A 12,542-nucleotide genomic window follows, 5' to 3' on the forward strand; every position below is an offset into this window, starting at 1 on the left:
TTTGTGATCATCTGTCAATGTTTTTTCAGATTTCCCTGGATAGAGAGATGTGTTAGAGCTCTCTGACTACCAAGCAGATCCGTTTCTAACATCCTCAACCCCCCACACACCCCAATTAGCTGCATCTCAGTAACTGTAATTCTGCTCTGGACTAGAGCCCATGATTGAAGTTAATCAAGTTGATCATCTCCTAACAAGGTCTGGGTAGATTAGATGGTAAGTGAACAATCAGGACAAGAGTAACTATAATTGAAAATGTTCGAACCTGACCATTAGCTTTTCTTGCAGAGGACGAATCAGAGATCTCCTTTCAACCAGGTGACATCATACATGCCGTGGAGACGGTGGACAAGGCCTGTTCCCAATCAATCAATCAATCAATCAAATTTATTTATAAAGCCCATTTTTACAACAGCAGTTGTCACAAAGTGCTTTACAGAGACACCCGGCCTTAAACCCCAAGGAGCAAACAACAGTAGTGTTGAATTTCAGTGGCTAGGAAAAACTCCCTAGCCAACTATGTGGAGACAATCTAGACAGAAATGTTAGATTCTGTCCAAGTTTGGTCCATGATCAAAATAAATGCAACCAGAAGCCAAGGGGGAGCCATCTTTATTCAGCATGAGTCTATGATGTTGACCTTCCAGTTCTCATTTCTATATCTTCCATAATTACAGAGTCAACACAGTCTTTTATGACAGGATACATAGGAGGTTGCCAGTGGTCATAACCAACCATTACACATTCCAATACCCTCCAATAAGAAAGGTTTATCCTACAACAGACCCTTGTATGGTATGTTCCAACCTATGGTCAATGGACCTATCCATATAGCCTATGTCAGTCACATGGACCACTCCTAGCAGGAGGTATGGACAGAATGTGTGGGGCCCATCTGTAACAGGCAACACGTCCTATCTATTGTCCTTTGTTCAGAGTTAGTCAGCACATCTGTGTTGTGTTTCTCATGCCCATTTCCTATCAAAAACACACTCAGGGACTGGACACTTGTTCCCTTACAGTAAAACCATCATAGTCCACATATTACACACACAGAGCCCTTACACGTCAGTAGACTCACAATGGACAAACTACCATTGGATTCCATGATTCATTACTCCCCTTCTGCCTTGGCTGTGTTGTGGTGGAACCCAGTGTCTCCTGTTCTAACCAGTTACAGACTCCTAGCTGGCGGAAACACAGTTGAAGACCACCGACACGCCACTTCCTTCCCCTCACAAGAGACAGGAGAGAGAAAGAGAGGGACCAGCGGACGGCAGGCTCAATGTGCTCCTCTTCCAACAGCCTGCTCTTCTGATGACTGTTGTTACTATACTACGACTGGCTGTCATTTCTTTGGTACATTGAACTGTGTTTTCCATGTTAATGAAAGAGACAGTCTTTGTTCTTGTACTGGTGTTAATGTGGGTGTTCTCTGTGTTTCACCAGAATATTTTTTTTCCCCAAGCAGCTTGGTATTTCTATTTCTGATGCTAATTATTAGCATTATGTTAATTTAACTGATGGTGAATCAAACTGTCTTTTTAAAGTGAGTTCTTTTTGAAGTCACTTTAATACACTACTCTTGTACATAAGAATGTATAGTTATATGCATTTAGGGTTCTTTTTGTTTCCATTCTATAAGTGGGTATGGTTTGTATTTCCGGCATTTACTACACATTTACACACAATAGTATGTCTTTTAGAAACGTTGTATTTTTAAACCAGCTCATATACATTACAAATCTTGTTTGTATTTGCTATTACATTAAAAGACAAATAACATTTTAACATCATATTTCCCTAACCCTGAAAATAGCAGAAAACACAAAGCAGAAAATAACTTGAAGATATAATATCATAAAAACAACCCACTGAATTTATTTTTCTTTATTACCAGTTCACAGATTACTTTGTCATCACAATCAGTGCTCTTGAACTGCTTTTCGGAAACAATAGGAATAATCCAATTGAATAATCCATAAATGTATTTTTTTCCCAAATTAATATGCAATTTTTAAAAGAAAAAAAACTATATTATTAATATTTTCCTAATACATTACATTCATTTGTTTCATGTTTTTAATTCTTGGGTGGGAGGGGGTATGACAGTGGGTGCAGCGACCGGGTTGGCCGGTCATGAGGGGTGCCCAGAGTGCCGGATGCTATGGGGTGCCACCTCCATCGCAGGACCCCCACGGAGGCTGACCCGGGAGTACAAACATGGCATCCGGCCCAGCAGGTGCCGGAGAGGAGAGTGCCCCGGAAGTCCCTGCCCTGTTCCCACTGTCCAGTCTACGGCGCCGGTGCTAAGCCTCAGCCAGCCACTTCTGGTCCATGTTGGTTTGTTGGGGCTCGGCTGTTCTGGTTGCTGACGGTGCTTCAGTGGACCACCGGGTTTGGTGGCTGCCGCCATTGGTTTCTCCCGTACCCCGTCCCCAGCCCCTTCAAGTGTCCTGTATTCTTTGTCTTGCGGCTGGAGCCGTGCCTTCGGGGGGTACTGTCACGTTCTGGCTTGGCGCCCTGCCGGGCCAGTGAATCCAATGCCTTCTCTCCCTCAATTCATCAAGAAAACCTGTTTTCCCACGGACCCTATTTAAGTTCCAGCTTGCCCAATGTTCCCTGTCAGTCTTTTTTTATTTTTTTGGGTGTTTCCATTTGTAATGTTGTTCTGTCCTGTGTAGTCTTTAGTTTTGTTCCTGTTAATTCAAGTAAAATGTTCCTGCGGTCTCACAGCAAATGTGTCCTGCCTTGATTTCTACATCACACCCCCACACTTACACATCACACTTGAGACATCAGACGTGTAATTGTGAGGGTGTAATGTTGAAATCACATTTAGTTGTTTGTTGAATAGACAAAAACCCATTGTTTTAATTTCAAAACCCACTTGCACAGTGCTAAAAGCATTGTAAGGTTTTTATTTTTATTTATTTTTATTTTTCAGGTTTACTTAAGGTCCTGAACAATGGGGACATACTGCAAGTAATATGAGTTTGTATAGGGTTTGTGTTGACATGTTGAAGGGTGGAAATATAACATTTTTGCATTGTTATAAAAGATAATATGATTGTAATAACAATGGAATTATAGTGATTCACAAACTGCTGTGCCCATTAATTATTTTGGGTTCATACAAAGTGAATCATAAAATGCTGCATTTATTTTGGTCAAACGGAGGCCAGGCAAGATTCTTTTGTCAATTGGAGAAGCTGCACATTCTCTTTCATCTGTATCACAAAGAGACACAATTATTGTTCCTCAAGCCTATAGACAATGGCAGATGGGAGCAAGCAATATCTCAGGGAGTCACTTACTATCTGTTAGAATGATAAAACAAGTGTTCACTAGTCTAGTGTAGGAACTCATTTTGCCATCTATATGGCTTTTTATTATTATTTTTATTTCCAAAATGGCCACCCAAAAGTGAAAATGACACGTAACAATGTCAGTTTCTTAGAATGGGAGACTAAGAAAAAAACTGTTTTTGCAGTAATTAATCTTACTTCCACAAGGTGGTGCAACATTAGGGCTGTATAAAGTGAACTGTCCCTGTTTCCATCTGTTGAGTTGTCATTGATCAGGCTAGGAGAAAAAAGACTGACAATGATTATTGATATGGAACTTTTTTTTTATTTGTAAGCAAAGTAATTCATGTTGACCCATATCACAAAAGGCATAAGCAGTAACAACAACAATACAGATAACTCAAATACAATCTGTTTAGAAGATTAAACGCAAAAAATGCGTGAAGACTGTGTTAAACTGACTTGATCCACAGGTTTTCTTTAACATGTTACATGGTATTTGTGTTGTTGTGCTATCTTGTACTAAGCTATGTGATGCTATGCTAATTTGACAGGTATACTGATCACCTGGCATACAGAAAATGAAACCCCTGATCTCATGGGTATGCCAGGTACAAGGGGGTGCCATTGTTGTCTGTATTCAGATTTTTTTCAATGACATGGATGCCAGCCTTTTCATTAGGACTCCCTTCATGTTGAAAGATTACAGTGAAGGTCTGGATGGGATCATCTGAACCCTTCTTGTACCAGGCATTTATCGGGGGGCCTCCTGTTCCTTCATTGAGATTAATACCAACACGGGTATAACCCTGTTCCTGAAGGCTTTCCTCTTCCTCGTGGTTAGTGGAGACATCCAGTTGATTCGAAACTGCCAAATTCATCATGAATGCAATGTTGACTCTGCAATGAACAGTGACATTTCCCACCGACGGCCCATGTGTAAGCCCTTTTCAACCAGGATTTTCAGGTTTGTGTTAGATCTCTCTACGTTAAACGACCAAGCAGGTCAGTTTTCAGAATATATACACACACACACACACACACACACACACACACACACACACACACACACACACAGAGTGTAGAAGTAAAGGGGGTTAGGGGCAACATGTCCCCCCCAAATGTTAGAAACAGGTAAATTGATACCACTCAATAACAACATCACTGATAACCCCCCCCCCCCCCCCCCAAATAATTATGTTAAACCTCACCTTCCTTTTTAGTCACCTTCCTCTTGATGACATTCTTCTATAAACCAGGTGACATCATTTGAGTAGTGGAAATGGTGGACAAGGCCTGGAGGGCCTTATGAAGGACAACATATGTACACATCTTCCACTGTGAGAAGCGACTAAACCCATAAAACTACTAAACATCTAAAAAGAACAACTTGAAGACACCAGTTCAAATAAAAGGCATTCTGGAAATGGGTGAACCGTCATAAAACAACTGACCATAAGTGGCCCCCTGTCGCCATCCAACAACCTCATCGAAAGGTCAAATCCATGAATCATTCTCATCAGCTATATTGGGGGTTTTGTATATTTAATACTCTCTCCCAAATATTTGATGTTCATCTTCCCCTCCACACGTTTCGCCACACTGCTCGCTGCAGTCTTTGCAGTTGTCAAAAAAAGCATCATGGTCAATGGAAAAGAAAATCTGTCTTTTTTAAGGGTTCAAGTTCAATCTGTTCATGTGATTTTGGGCCTGAGCTCAGTATTCAAATCTTGAATACTCATGCCAAGAAAGACATGCACCCATGCTTTTCAGGTGCTATAATATTGTTTGAATCAAAGTATACAATATCTAAAACACTACGTATAAAACTAGTGTAAGAAGGGAATATGTATATTTGTCAGTTTCAATACCATAAACCTGAAATAAAACACTGTTCCAACATTAGTCATGGTGGGGTTTTTTCACTGCCCCAGTTAATTGATAAGAAATTAATGAACGGTAAGAGAATGAATTTCCTGAGAAAGATGATTACTAACTGTTGGGACAATGCCAAAACCGCCTGCCACTCCCATGAGAAGAGGACTACATCTCTATATCATTTATTGTAGGTTCATGAATATTCATTACGCAGCAATATAAATGCTTCAGAGAGATAGATCAGGGATATTCTGCAGAGAACGCAGAGACACAGAAGCTCAACAGCCAACTTGGTAAGACAGATTTTATGATCAGATATTATGATGGTCCTCAGTCGGAAAAGGGTGGATTGCCCACTTCAGGTTGGTGGAGAGTGCCTGCCTCAAGTGGAGGAGTTTAAGTATCTAGGGGTCTTGTTCACGAGTGAGGGAAGGATGGAACGGGAGATTGACAGACGGATCGGTGCAGCTTCTGCAGTAATGCGGTCGATGTATCGGTCTGTCATGGTGAAGAAAGAGCTGAGCCGCAAGGCGAAGCTCTCGATTTAACGTTCAATCTACATTCCTACTCTCACCTATGGTCATGAGCTTTGGGTCATGACCGAAAGGACAAGATCCCGGATACAGGCGGCCGAAATGAGCTTTCTCCACAGGGTGGCCGGGCGATCCCTTAGAGATAGGGTGAGAAGCTCGGTCACCCGGGAGGAGCTCAGAGTAGAGCCGCTGCTCCTCCACATCGAGAGGGGTCAGCTGAGGTGGCTTGGGCATCTGTTTTGGATGCCTCCGGAACGCCTTCCTGGGAGGGTGTTTCCGGTCCCGTCCCACTGGGAGGAGACCCCGGGGAAGACCTAGGACACGCTGGAGGGACTATGTCTCCCGGCTGGCCTGGGAACGCCTCGGTGTCCCCCCGGAAGAGCTAGAGGAAGTGTCTGGGGAGAGGGAAGTCTGGGCATCCCTGCTTAGACTGCTGCCCCCGCGACCCGGCCCCGGATAAGCGGAAGATGATGGATGGATGGACGTTTTACAGACAAGAATTAATCATTTAATGAAGCTAAACACCATTGATTCATGTAATTTAAGCAAGATATTAATTTGCTAATCAAACACATGCCCAAGTTGATTTTTTGAGTGAGACCTGGTGTGTTGTGAATCAGATGTGGCATCTATCTGTTCATGCAACCTTTCAGAAGACTGGCAGTGAAAATATTCCCTCAAACGTAAATGTCTAAAAAACTTAAACAGGTCAACATTGACATCAAACTCATTACACTGTGTTGAAGGCACAAATGAGAGACCTTTATTAAGTAGAGAGACATGCGCAGGGCTCAATACCTTGTTTGATAAATTAAAGCCATTCAGTCTTGTGGGTCCTGAGACCGTGTGAATGGTCTTTTCTTCTTGCCCCGTCGGGTGCGGTGGCACTTTATTGTCCAATTAGATAATCTCTCTGATTGACATATTACAAGCACCTGTGTGTGTCCCACAAAACCCTATAAAAGCATGTGATTAGCAGTGTTTTTCATTGTACCCAGATGAAGACAGCTGACTATTGAAACGTTGGTCTTGTTAAAAAACAATTTTTATACCCATTTGAGTTTAGAGTGTGCGGCTTTTTCATTCATTTTGTTCCTTATTTACAAACAAGATTGTTAAAATCTTTCTCTGCAATGCCATAAGACCAACCCACCTCCACAGTAAGTTCATGGATATTCAATTTGTGTTAGTATAAATGTTGCTGAAAGATAGATCAGAGAAATTCTGCAAACTCGCACTACTGAGACAGAAGCTTTTCAGTCAACTGGGTAAGACAGAGACTTTATGATCAGATTTTGATGCTTAGAATTATTATCTTTAAAGAATCAAATCAAATGGCAAATTCCTATGTTTTACATGAAGATGAATAAATACTGCTATAGATATATACTGTATATATAGACATAAGTAATGTGTGATGTTATTTAAAGGCGTGTGTGTGTGTGTGTTTACATACAGCTCCTTTTTTTTTCCTTTCCAAAAAAGTTGAAAAGGAAGGTTTTGAGTGAGGAGCAGAAGGGTAAAAATTAAGACCACTGCAAATTGAATACTTCTGTTCCTTACTCTTTCCTTTTCAACTTTTTTGGAAAGGAAAGGAAAAACTTGCTGTTACAATTAGAACAAACAGATAATTAATTTATCACTTTTAGGTTTAATGGTTTAAAGATTTTTGAAAAGATTTCAAAAATCGTTAGCATACTTTGATTTAAATATTTAAGAATTGTCTACATGCCATCAATTGCTTTGGAGAGTGGTAATGAGGGAGGGACGCCTAACCCTACCTGTAAATAAACATATTATTTAGAAATATTTTTAGATCATCTTAATGTTTCATTGTAATTAAACTAAGCTTATGTGACTGAATATCCTTATTCCTTCAACTGCAGAAACACAATAGGGCTTCAAAGACAGGAATGTCTTATGGACCGATAAATCAAAATCAATTGTTAGCGACTGGCACACAGTGAGGCGCCCTGATCCAAAACGGTTCCCACAACATTTTGCAACGCCATGCAATACCCTCAGGTGTACATCTAGTTGGTCAGGGAGTTCGTCCTTGCTGAGACCTTCCCCTTATACTAATAGTAATTAAACCCATTGCTTAACTGGATGAAGAAAAAACTAAATATGTTGGTGAACATAACTTGTACTAATAATGTAATAATACACTCAAATCACTGTATTTATATTTTATTGATTAGACACTTCCTGTAACAAATACCATCACAGTAGATTTATTTCTGAAAAAGCTGTTCAGATGAATACTCCAAACCGGACTCCTGAATCTTAGGACATTGGACTACGCAGTACAAATGTTGCATTACTTGGTTAGACTTACCACCAAATCAGGATCCCTGCCGTCCAGTCCTTTGCAGTTTTGGCAATTTTAATTCCAAATTAAGTATGATAAAAATTTTATGAGACATAATTTAAAATCTACATGTCTTTAAAGATTGTCCTCTTGTATTCGCTTATTCAAAGTCCACCATTTCTATCCACAGAATATATAGTTTTGAATAATGCACAAAAAAATTGGTACATTTAATCCCATATGGAAAATGAATGTATTTTACAAATATTTTTGAATGCATTTGGAAAATATATTCCTGAATACATTTACAACTGTGTTGTATCAACTCTTCTTTTAACACTAACCACTACTCCAAACAATATTATTTCATTTGGAGGGACAAGTAGTGGTCTTACCGGGTTTGCTCTAATACGTTAGAATATATTTGTGACCATAAGATGAAAAATGTATTTTGGTAATTTATATCTAGAAAATGTGATATAATCAATACGTTGGTAATTACATTTAAAGTTTTTACTTTCACATGATCTGAAAAATGCATTTTAATATTTATTTTCTATAGGACATACATATTGTAATGAGAGCATTTTTGATGGTGAAATATATTTGAATAAAGTTAAATGTATGTATACATTTTTAAATACATTTCAGAATAAAAGGTGAAATACATTTTGATACCTGAAAGGTATTTTGAATTAAGATTAATATATTTTGACATATATTCATCATTTACTCTACATTTTGCATTGCAAAAATATATGTATTTTCCATTTGGGATTGCTAAGCATATATTTTCCTACATTTACGGGCATGTTCTTTTACTAACGTTACTTGTTACAAAAATGCTAAAGTTGTTACAATATTAGCAGATATTACATAATTGGTGGTTATTACATTATTAGCTTCTACAGGATCTGATAAAATGCCTAAAATGTTAAACTTGCTAGTATCATAATAGTTTTTGCATGCATAATGCAATATATGCTCACAATGTAATACATTACCCGTAATGTAATACATTTTTTGAGCACAAAACATAATACGTTTTTTGAACATAATTCAATTTTGGGTTCATTATTATGTCAAAAACATCCAGAAACGCCTGAGCTGATTTTAGATTTACTGAGTCGAAGTGGAAAACTGTCCTGTGTTCTGACAAATAAAAATGTGTCTCTGAGCATTTGACACCTTGTACTTCTGGACACTCCAGGCAGGTTGCAGTTCTGGAATATGATGGCATTGGAGGATAATGGGTTCCTGGAAGCTTCACGTTTAATCAAGTCTTTTGCAGTTAATTTGCGTCTTTTCTTCTCAATGCGTTTTTTGCACCCCAGTTGACTATTTGCAACAAAACCTTTGATTGTCTGGTGGTCACGCCTCAATCGTTTAGCTATTTCAAGAGTGTTGCTTCCGTCTGAAAAGCATTTTGCAATTTTTGACTTTTCAGTGTCAGTTAAATCAGTTTTTTGGCCCATTTTACCTGAGGTCATGAAGCTGCTTAATAATTATGCACACCTTGATATTAGGTAAAATAAACAAACCTATGCCGTTACATGCAAACAACATCTTTTTCAGGGAAGGCCTTGCTTATTTCAGCAAGACAATGCCAAACCACATTCTGCACATATTTCAACAGCATGGCTCCGTAGTAAAAGAGTCTGGGAGCTAAACTGGCTTGCCTGCAGTCGATACCTGTCCATTGAGAACATTTGGCATATTACAAAACAGAAAATACCCTAAAGGAGACCCCGAACTGCTGAGCAGCTGAAATCCTATATCAAGTAAGAATTGGAATGCATTTCACTTTCAAAACTACAGCAATTGGTCTCCTCTGTTCCAAAACCCTTACAGAGTATTGTTAAAAGAAGAGTTGATGCAACACAGTGGTAAACATGCCCCTGCCCCAACCTTTCTGAAACATGTTGCTGGCATCAAATTCAAGGGCATGTAGTTTTCCAAAAACAATAACATTTCTCAGTTTCAACATTTGATATGTTGTCTACTATTTTTAGTTAACTCTATGTGTGTCTGACTGTTATGTATTCACATCAGTTAAATTTGTTTCTATTTAATTTTTAAATTTCAAACAACTTGCTTTCTGTTTTGTTCAGGTACCTACACAGTCCTCTTCAGACACCAAACTCAGGATGCCGTACATCACAGATATTGATGTTTCCATTTATCCTGAAGAGGAGCAAGGCCTAAGGAACCAAGGTTTCCAAGGAATCAATGTTGATTTAAACAAAGGCACTAGCGGAAACCATATTTACCTCTGGTACAAGAACGGCAGCAGCAATCCCATCACCAGATTGCAGGTTACATTCAGAGATGACATGCAAATTGGTTTGAGAAATGCAGGTTACCATAAGGTGGATAGAGACCTCAAAGCAGGGGCTGGAGGAGATAACATCTTTCTCTGGTACTACAAAGGTACAACTGAGTATGACAACCCTATAGTGGATCTTAAGGTTACCAAAGATGCAGAAGATGAAGCCCCATTTTACAAGAATGACTGGGAACGACTGGCGTGTGACCTGAATGCAAAAGCTAAAGGTGACTGGATCCATGTTTGGGTGAAGAAAGAGAAGATGTACATTTCTGACATCAAGGCAACTGCCTTTTTTTGAATTTGATCACAAGTATTTTTCCCAGGGCTACACCCGTGTGGATGAAGATGTGAATCGAGGTGCAGGAGGAGCCTTTGTCTTTCTTTGGTATCGTCCTTCCCTAACACAGTCCCAATGGTTCAATCAACTGGATGTCCACTAACCACAATGAAGAGGAAAGCCTTCAGGAACAGGGTTATTAAAAAAAAAAAAAAGCCATATAGATGGCAAAATGAGTTCCTACACTAGACTAGTGAACACTTGTTTTATCATTCTAACAGATAGTAAGTGACTCCCTGAGATATTGCTTGCTCCCATCTGCCATTGTCTATAGGCTTGAGGAACAATAATTGTGTCTCTTTGTGATACAGATGAAAGAGAATGTGCAGCTTCTCCAATTGACAAAAGAATCTTGCCTGGCCTCCGTTTGACCAAAATAAATGCAGCATTTTATGATTCACTTTGTATGAACCCAAAATAATTAATGGGCACAGCAGTTTGTGAATCACTATAATTCCATTGTTATTACAATCATATTATCTTTTATAACAATGCAAACATGTTATATTTCCACCCTTCAACATGTCAACACAAACCCTATACAAACTCATATTACTTGCAGTATGTCCCCATTGTTCAGGACCTTAATTAAACCTGAAAAATAAAAATAAATAAAAATAAAAACCTTACAATGCTTTTAGCACTGTGCAAGTGGGTTTTGAAATTAAAACAATGGGTTTTTGTCTATTCAACAAACAACTAAATGTGATTTCAACATTACACCCTCACAATTACACATCTGATGTCTCATGTGTGATGTGTAAGTGTGGGGGTGTGATGTAGAAATCAAGGCAGGACACATTTGCTGTGAGACCGCAGGAACATTTTACTTGAATTAACAGGAACAAAACTAAAGACTACACAGGACAGAACAACATTACAAATGGAAACACCCAAAAAAATAAAAAAAGACTGACAGGGAACATTGGGCAAGCTGGAACTTAAATAGGGTCCGTGGGAAAACAGGTTTTCTTGATGAATTGAGGGAGAGAAGGCATTGGATTCACTGGCCCGGCAGGGCGCCAAGCCAGAACGTGACAGTACCCCCCGAAGGCATGGCTCCAGCCGCAAGACAAAGAATACAGGACACTTGAAGGGGCTGGGGACGGGGTACGGGAGAAACCAATGGCGGCAGCCACCAAACCCGGTGGTCCACTGAAGCACCGTCAGCAACCAGAACAGCCGAGCCCCAACAAACCAACATGGACCAGAAGTGGCTGGCTGAGGCTTAGCACCGGCGCCGTAGACTGGACAGTGGGAACAGGGCAGGGACTTCCGGGGCACTCTCCTCTCCGGCACCTGCTGGGCCGGATGCCATGTTTGTACTCCCGGGTCAGCCTCCGTGGGGGTCCTGCGATGGAGGTGGCACCCCATAGCATCCGGCACTCTGGGCACCCCTCATGACCGGCCAACCCGGTCGCTGCACCCACTGTCATACCCCCTCCCACCCAAGAAAAAAAAACATGAAACAAATGAATGTAATGTATTAGGAAAATATTAATAATATAGTTTTTTTTCTTTTAAAAATTGCATATTAATTTGGGAAAAAAATACATTTATGGATTATTCAATTGGATTATTCCTATTGTTTCCGAAAAGCAGTTCAAGAGCACTGATTGGGATGACAAAGTAATCTGTGAACTGGTAATTAAAAAATATTTTTTCAGTGGGTAGTTTTTATTATATTATATCTTTAAGTTATTTTCTGCTTTGTGTTTTCTGCTATTTTCAGGGTTAGGGAAATATGATGTTAAAATGTTATTTGTCTTTTAATGTAATAGCAAATACAAACAAGATTTGTAATGTATATGAGCTAGTTTAAAAATACAACGTTTCTAAAAGACGT

General features: G+C 39.5%; 1 long non-coding RNA gene across 1 annotated transcript; it reads left to right on the forward strand.

The window, feature by feature from the left end:
* Positions 1–6,722: 6,722 nt before the first annotated feature.
* Positions 6,723–12,309, forward strand: LOC114834174. The gene is made up of 3 exons (XR_003778769.2): positions 6,723–6,879; positions 10,142–10,583; positions 10,683–12,309. It is a non-coding gene; the product is annotated as an uncharacterized LOC114834174 (long non-coding RNA).
* The last annotated feature ends 233 nt before the right edge of the window (positions 12,310–12,542 follow it).

This window comes from Esox lucius, chromosome 13 (genome assembly GCF_011004845.1).
Source record: "Esox lucius isolate fEsoLuc1 chromosome 13, fEsoLuc1.pri, whole genome shotgun sequence".
Lineage (NCBI taxonomy): Eukaryota > Metazoa > Chordata > Actinopteri > Esociformes > Esocidae > Esox > Esox lucius.